The sequence below is a fragment of the Nylanderia fulva genome, unplaced genomic scaffold (genome assembly GCF_048542155.1).
Source record: "Nylanderia fulva isolate GAGA-0341 unplaced genomic scaffold, ASM4854215v1 Scaffold811, whole genome shotgun sequence".
In the NCBI taxonomy this organism is placed as follows: domain Eukaryota; kingdom Metazoa; phylum Arthropoda; class Insecta; order Hymenoptera; family Formicidae; genus Nylanderia; species Nylanderia fulva.
The window spans coordinates 12,406-20,993 of record NW_028190930.1 but is presented as its reverse complement, the minus strand read 5'-3'; the positions used below and the strand labels follow the sequence as shown (position 1 = coordinate 20,993).

Below are 8,588 nucleotides of genomic sequence, written 5' to 3'. Positions count from 1 at the left end.
AACGCAAATTAATTTAAAACTTTTACATAAAATCTTTCTCTTAACGAATAAAGTAGTCACCGCGAAAACACGTACGACGTGGTTGCTAAGCAGTCCGAGATATCTCACTATATGGTATCTAGCATGTGTTGCATGAAACCACCGAGAAACTATTTGTTGCATAACAATTGCTATTTACGATGAACACGCTCGAAACTCGTGTATCGAATCTTTCGAAATCTCACATTAAGATTTCGTACACGTTGCCGATTGCGGCGAATGCGATATTAAATCGCGAACCGAATTGTCTCACTTAACATGAATAGTCACTGATCACATAAAACGTTACAGTGCGTTGAGCACCACGGGCTCGAAGGGATGAAAAAAGGAACGCAAACACAATCACGACATCAGGTATCAGTCCCAGGTGACTTATCACGTGATCTGCGCGCGCCAACTCACGTGATCTACGCGTGCCAAGCGAACACGCGCGAGCCTCATGTATCGAACAGATACTTTTAATTAATACAATTATTACGTTCGTGTAAACGATCGGATTTCGGCACCTTGATATTTCACCGCCGCGCGAATTCTGGTCCCACAAAATCACTGAATATCGTTGATAATGTCTTGAGCGCAAACTTTATGTCGCGTATATAACGACGCACCTTGCTGCTACCGTTAATTAGCGAATGTCAAAGTGAACGTATTTCACATCTCACATATCACTGAATCACAGCAGGATATCAATCTGATTAATTTTTTATTAATCAAACGAGCTACGAACAATTAAAATCGCGACGAGAAAACCCACATGTGATTATTCGCAAAGCCGTGCCAGGAGCGAATGACCAGGTTTGATGACGAGGCAGTTCATCCCCGATCGATTTGATAATCGAACGCTTGAAGCGCGGCGTGTAGGTTCAGTGCGTGCTGCCCCGTGCCGGATTAAATCAAAAATTATAGAATTTCGAAATTATCGACCTACTTCTTTATTCTCTTTGAACAAATAATAAAGTTCTTGACCTGGGGTTAACTTACTTCTGAACACTAATATCATTTCAAAATGTGTTATATAAGACGATACACAAATACGTATAAATTCTTAAATATAATTATTACAATTAAAATTATCTTAGCAATACTGATTCATTTCTCTAGAAACTGTTTAAATACAGAGTCCAATATAAATGTAAATTTGATTAATTGACTAGTAAAATATAAGATTTTTATTTTGTGATGCAGGTATACATACATATACATAACATACATATAATATACATAACATAATACAATATGCTGTCTTTAAGTATGATAAACACTACCTTTCTTGACATTCCCAAACTAAATAGCAAGTTTGTCTTTCAATCTTTTAACACAGAGCTCGGCAAGAAATGCACATTTCGCCCGATTTTCAATTGACTCCGCCCAGCGCTTTTCCCTTACCTCGACGTCCCGCGCGCAGCCTACGAGCCGCGCGAGGCTCAGGACCGTGTCACCTCGCGACTCGCGACCGTATCGTGTCACCGGACCTCGCATACATATTTTTAATAGCTTTCCACATCACCCAGGGGGTACTATATTATCGACGCGTTTTTTTTAAGTGGTTTCCCCGTTAGGCCTAATCCACTGATGACTGAGACGACCTTTTAATAGCTTTAATTAATTTAAAAGAAGCAGAATTTTAAATATTAAGTGAAATAAAAAATACTCATATTCAGATTCACGACTTTCGGGCTTTTTTACAAGCGACAGCAGGAACGTCGATCTGCATATTGCACGTAGCAAGACGCATAAGACGCGGTAAAGAATTGTCGCTTAAACAAGAACGTTTTTCATTTTTAATAAACTTCATTTTCGAGAAAGAAGTCTCACATAAATATGTGGATCCGAACATAGAATAAATTCGGAGTCCGAAATCTCGAAGCTTGGGGTAGGTTGATTTTGATAAAACGTTATAAAATTCTGCACCGGTTTCTTGAACCGTTTTCAGAGAAATATCATTTTGTAGGTCACATAATTCATCCCGTAAATTAATCTGCTGTTCTGCGATTGGCGCTGTAAGAGGATTCTCGAAAAGAATTAATTCTGTTCAAAGTTTTTCGAAGCAGGTGAAACGCGTATCGAATTCTTCTATAACAGAATCTACGAAATGAATATTTTCTTTGAAATTACAGCTACTGCCGTGTTCTTCGAAAAGAATCTGGCAAGAAGGAAAATAATGAAAAATGTTGTTATTTAAATCAGATTTAAATAACTGTAATTTGCTTCGGAAAGAATCAACATGACTAACTAATTGGGAAATATTTTGAGTTGGTTTTTGCAGCTTTAAATTGAGAAGCCTAAGTTGATTAGTCATGTCAGTAATGAAGGCAAGTTCGGAAAGAAATGTTATATTTTCTAAAAGAGATATATATTCCTGAAATTTTGGATTGTTAGCTTAAAATTTAAAAGATTTTTCGCACGCATATACGTTGAAAACAATCCGCGGCAGGCGCAGCAGCAACCGTCGCGTGGGCGATCGTCAATTGTTTTCAACGTATATGCATGCTAAAAATCATTTGAGCTCTCTACGTCGTAGTGGGTACATCAGCGGATAGAGTTGCGGACGTTTGCGATTAAAAAAAAGGTATTGTTCTTCTTTTAACAAATCAATCTTAAGGATGGATCACAAAAGATATGTTCAAGAATTTGATCAGTCTTGGGAAGTTAATTATTTCTTCGGTTACATTTCCGATCGAACGGTTTGTTTACTTTGCGGTTTTGAACCTTCGAAGAACTATGAATACCGCCCATACTTTCCTCTTCAATTCTCACTACATAGCCGATTAGATGATTAGAAAAAGAAAGTAATAAATGTTGGTGCAATCAGGTCCCTTAGGCTGGAGTCCCATAGGCTGGGTCCCTTAGCCTGGAGTCCCATGGAGCGGATTACTAATCACGGGATCGCTCCGATAGTGCCCTTTCAAAGATCCAAAAGAAACGATCTTGTGATTGGCGATCCGCTGATTCCGCTTCCGCGTAATCCGCTCCATGGGACTTCAGCCTTAGTCAGGGACGCACGCAAGGTGAGGGTATCTGTCATATTTGGAGTAAGCATTGTAGAATGTAGAAAAACGCTCGATTAAAATATTTTTATTTAAATAAAAAAAATAAAATAATTTATTTTTATTTAAAAATAATATATCTAAATAGAGCATTTTTCTATATCTTCATCATATTTTATAATTCTACATGATATTATACTGCACATATAACAGACATTTTAATGTCTTACATCCCTCTGTTTTAATATATTTTGTGTTTTTAGTATTAAATATTTGTAAGTTACGAAATTTTGCCCTTTTTACGATACGATTTTTACCAAATATGAAAGAACTCGAATGTTGTCAACGTGAAATAAGTAGATGTATGTAATAATGACACATTATATTTAGAAGTGAGTACTTTGTTATGTTTTCATAGCTTTTAATACAAGAGTATATAACTTAAGCTTAATAATTTTTTAGTTAATCAATTTTTTATTGACAGTGTAATCATTGCTAGAAATAATGTGGATGGTGTGCCTGCAAAACAGTTCTGGGATAATTATTGTGGGATAACAATAATATAAAATGTTTTTAAGCATTGTTTCTTACTATTTATGAAACTTGAAGGAAGCCTGAATTATTATGATGCTAACTACACAGGTAAGCATGCAGTACAAGTATATCTTTGTCATACTGCCTATTAATATATAATCATATTTATTTTTATTTTAGCAGAAGACAATAATAAATAAATGATAATCCGCAAACCATGTTGCATCGAATGTCAAAAAGGAATTCATTACAAAGCATGAGAATCTTTTAAGCGAGAACTTAATATATAGTCTCCGCTAATAGAATCTTATGATCTATGATGGAATTGTCAACGCTTATTATTATATTTGCAAAAATTCGTGAAGTATTAACGATTTCATATTGTTGATATGTTAAAAGATTGAAAGACAAACTTGCTATTTAGTTTGGGAATGTCAAGAAAGGTAGTGTTTAATAGCGAATTCGATTGGATACACTAGTGCGCACTGAATGCAATAAAGGTTTATCACACACAAGTTCACAATGACACAAGTAATTAAAAAAGGAAAATAATTAATAGTAATTAAAAGCTGTTATTATTGATGTTCAATATGAATAATGACAATACCCATTAAACACTAATAGCGAATTCGATTAGATGCACTAATGCATATAAAGGTTTATCACACACAAGTTCACAATGACAAAAGTAATTAAAAAAAGAAAATAATTAATAGTAAAAGCTATTATTATTGCTGTTTAATATGAATAATGATAATAATAGCTCTTATACTATTAATTATTTTACTTCTTTAATTACTTATGTCCTTGTAAAATTGTGTGCAATAATCTTTATGTGCACTCAGTGCGCACTATAGTGCATCCAACCAAATTCGCTATAAGTAACAGTAATATAACATCAATATTATAATTTTTCACTCAACAATGTAACGGTAATATAACATGCCTTGTAATGCATCAGTTACATTGTTAAGTAGGAAATTATAACATCAATGTTATATTATTGTTACTTAGTGTTAATTAGTGAGTAATACCTCTTACTATATTAATTATTTTACTTTTTTCAATTACTCATGTCATTGTAAAATTGTGTGCAATAACCTTTATATGCACTCAGTGCGCACTAGTGCATACAACCGAATTCGCTATTACATACTTAAAGGCACGATATTGTATTATGTATGTATATTATATGTATGTTATGTATAGGTATGTATTCTGCATCATAAGATAAAAATCTTATAATATTTTGTTATTAATCAATTAATCAAATGTACATTAATTTGGACTCTGTATTTAAACATAGAGTTTCTAGAAATAAATCTGTATCATTAATTATAAATTATATTTGAAATGATTATACATACGGATTGACATGTATATATACCGTCTCACATAACAGTGTTATTCTTTCTAAAGGGTAAATGTCATATCTAATTGCAGCATGTTTGTTATCTATTACAAAAGAAAACTCCTTTAACATTTTGTTCTTAGTCGATATTTCAACTTTACAATTTTATTGAAGCGTATATATAAGCACATTATTTTTCATAATCTTGTATTAATGTAATTATATTTGTAATAGTTATACTTAAAGGTTTACATGTACGTACAATCTTATATAATACATATATATATATATATACTAATCTAGTACAAATACCACATACAAATATCAATTTCTATACATCAAGTATACAATATATATGCGACACTATATAAGTTATAAGAATATATTAAGATATACGGGCGCATGAGTGAGTACATAAAAAACTTCTTTTGCATTGAAGATTGAAATTGTACAATATTTTATCAATTAGAACAAAAAAGCAAATATTTATTTTTTTATGATTAGTTAATTAGTATGATATAATTAATCAAATTCCATGCAATTGTAATCTTCAATGCGTAGTCTAACTTCATACAGATTAGATACATACAAAACAGTACTAGCAGAGATATACTGTCAAATGGTTTAAAAAAATATACATGCAGCTTGTGTATATATACATACAGGGTTTGTCCGGAAAGTAATGCGTCGCATTTATTTGTGACGCGACTATACATCGCAGAGCGATGGGACCGGTTGGGGAGGAAGGGGGGTACCCTTAGCTTTCCAACGGTAGGTCGCTCAATTGTTTCCATGCGCTTGGAGGGTTAGGACGGCTTATTCTGTGAACCTCTGCTTAGTGGTCGCGTCGAACTTGTGATGGAGAGAACGATAGAGCAACGCTATGCGATAAAGTTTTGCGTGAAGCTGGACAAGACGCCGCTGGAAACTTTTGAAATGCTCCAGAAAGTTTGGCCCCGGCGGACTTTTTTTTATTTCCTCGGCTGAAAAGGGAGCTCAAAGGACAACAGCTCGAGTCGGTTGACAACGTACAAGCTACTTCGACGGCCTCCCTGAACAGCATCCCAGTCAAGGAGTTCCAGAAATCTTATGACGCATGGAAATCGCGTTGGCAAAAATGTATTGACGCAGAAGGGTCATACTTCGAACAATTTTAAGTTGTTTTACCTACGCGATCAATAAATTCTTTTTTAAAAAAATGCGACGCATTACTTTCCGGACAAACCCTGTATATATACTAATTCAGTTCAAATATCATATATAAATATAAATTTCTATATATCAGGTATACAATATATAGGGATAGGTACTTTATGCTTTGAGCATGATAGCATAATGTGTCAAAAACTGTTCTGAAGCATAAATTTTACTAGTTATGCATAGTACACACTTAATATTGACAGATTTCAATCGCATAATAAACACTTCCGCGCAGCATAATGCGATTTTCGCGTAATTATCGCACAATAAGGCAGTTTTTGTATTTAAAACACTCGGATTTGGGAGAAAACGACGAATTTTTCAAAATTGAACTCTATATATTATATAAATTCAAAATTGAACCTTTTTTTAGGCTGTTATGTTATATATTACGCGAAAGATTGAAATAATATCAATAATGCGCATATATTATAATAGCTAACGGATTTAATACGCATAATTGGCGCATAATTGCTAGATTTTTCGCGCATAATAAGAGCATTTTCAGACACTTTTTCCTGGCATAATTCATAGGTATTCAAAAGCATAAAGTACCTATCCCTAACAATATATATGCGACACTATATAAGTTAAGAATATATTAAGATATACGGGCGCACGAGTGAGTACATAAGAAACTTCTTTTTCAAACATATCATGTCTATTACATTATATCTTTATATTTTTATATTATATGTAGCGATCTTTTTGTTTTTATTACACTTAAATTTAAGCATTGCATATAATTGACTACGCATAGTTTCTATGACTTGAAGATTTCTAAAATTACTTTTTCTAAACTTAATCTATGTTTATTATTAATCTTTCATGTATTACATTTAAACAAATGAGATCACTTATTAGAATAAATGAGATATTTGTAAAAATTAAATATTATTGTACTTGTATTAAGCTGTTTATATATATGATTGATCAAAAGATTCTTGTCAGTTCTTTTTACTTTGCGATTTAAAATAAAGAAAAAATTTCGAGACTTAAACAAAAAATCAAATACCTTTACTTGTAGAAATTAAATTGCACAAGTAATCCATTGTTAGTAAGATTATACGTCACAAATTCTATTTTTCTTACAGCATTCCTTGATAATGTAATCATCATTATTACAATCAATGATAAAAAGGATTGATTAAAGTAAAGCCCAGCTTAATAACTGAACACACTATAAAATTACTTTTTTCTGAAATATTCAATTATTTAAATAAATAAGTCGAAGCATCTGTAAAATAAAATTTACTAAAATAAAATACTTACATGTATGTTTCAGAGTTTTCTGTTTGTTATGAAGCCATGTTTTTATTTGGGGTGACGTTCGATGAGCCAATGAAGTGTATTTTTTTTTCATTTCTTGAATCTCTCTTAAAGATGGTAGAGTGAGATTTTCCATATGTTTAGCAAAAGCTTCAAGCACTGCTTCTTTTTCTTTTTCAGTCCAGCGCATTCTTTTAGTTTTTCCATAAGGAGATGCTAGAAAAAAACAATATTGAAAAATAATATATACAATATGTGCACATTATAAGTTTTCAATTGCAAGAGTATACACACTGTAAACAAAAGAGTAAAGTACATTGAATGATACATCCCAGTATAAAATTTTTTATACATAGTCATATATAACACACACAATATAAAATTATATAGAAATATGTATATAAAATTATGCATAAGCTATGTATAATTATATATAATTTTATACAATTTCTATTAAAATTATCTTATTAAATTCGTATAAAATATATAATTATGCATAAGCTATATATAATTATATATAATTTTATACAATTTCTATTAAAATCATCTTATTAAATTCGTATAAATTTATAATTATGCATAAGCTATGTATAATTAAATAAATCAAATATAGTAGGCCAACTGAACGAGCAAATAAATAAGGTGTAAAAATTTTTTTATTATTAGTTAAATAATTAAATTAACATTCTGTTACAGAATCGATATAAATTGTAAACGTTTCGACTGCACTACAGTCTTTATCAATACGTAAAAGTTAAATATTAAAATACAAAGTTAAATGTTAAAAATACAAAGTTAGTTAAATATTAAAATATAAAATTAAAACGATTCTTCGCTGTTGACCAATAGATATGCAAGGCGATTGGTCTGAGATGCCAAGTTATGCGACATTTGAACATGCTGCGGATATAATACGCGAATTAAATCAATGTCAGAGAAAATTAAAAAATCTTTCAACTTACATTATCGTTTTAACAAGTCCTTTTTCCCGATATTTCAAGTGTGTGTTGCGAAGTCTGAATACCAAATGTCAAAATAGAGAGCGTGATGTATTTATTTATTACCAATGTTTTTTCTAAATTATGATTCAGCAAATTTTTTAAGTATGTCAAAATAACTACTGTCTAACAATTCGGTGTCTTTATTTAATTAATTCCATTTTTCTGTTCTTTAATGTGGATCATTTCAGATATTAGTCTTTTATGGTA

The 8,588-nt window shown here is 31.6% G+C and overlaps 1 long non-coding RNA gene across 4 annotated transcripts; it reads left to right on the top strand.

Annotated features, from left to right (window-relative positions):
• Nucleotides 1-2,553: 2,553 nt before the first annotated feature.
• On the top strand, nucleotides 2,554-5,219 carry LOC114938814 (uncharacterized). 4 transcript variants are annotated; one of them, XR_014926306.1, is made up of 4 exons: nucleotides 2,554-2,608; nucleotides 2,852-3,418; nucleotides 3,511-3,668; nucleotides 3,741-5,219. It is a non-coding gene; the product is annotated as an uncharacterized LOC114938814 (long non-coding RNA). The 4 variants fall into 4 exon arrangements; XR_003821119.2 differs by having other exon boundaries at nucleotides 2,560-3,071; nucleotides 3,290-3,418; XR_014926304.1 differs by having other exon boundaries at nucleotides 2,560-3,418.
• Nucleotides 5,220-8,588: the final 3,369 nt, after the last annotated feature.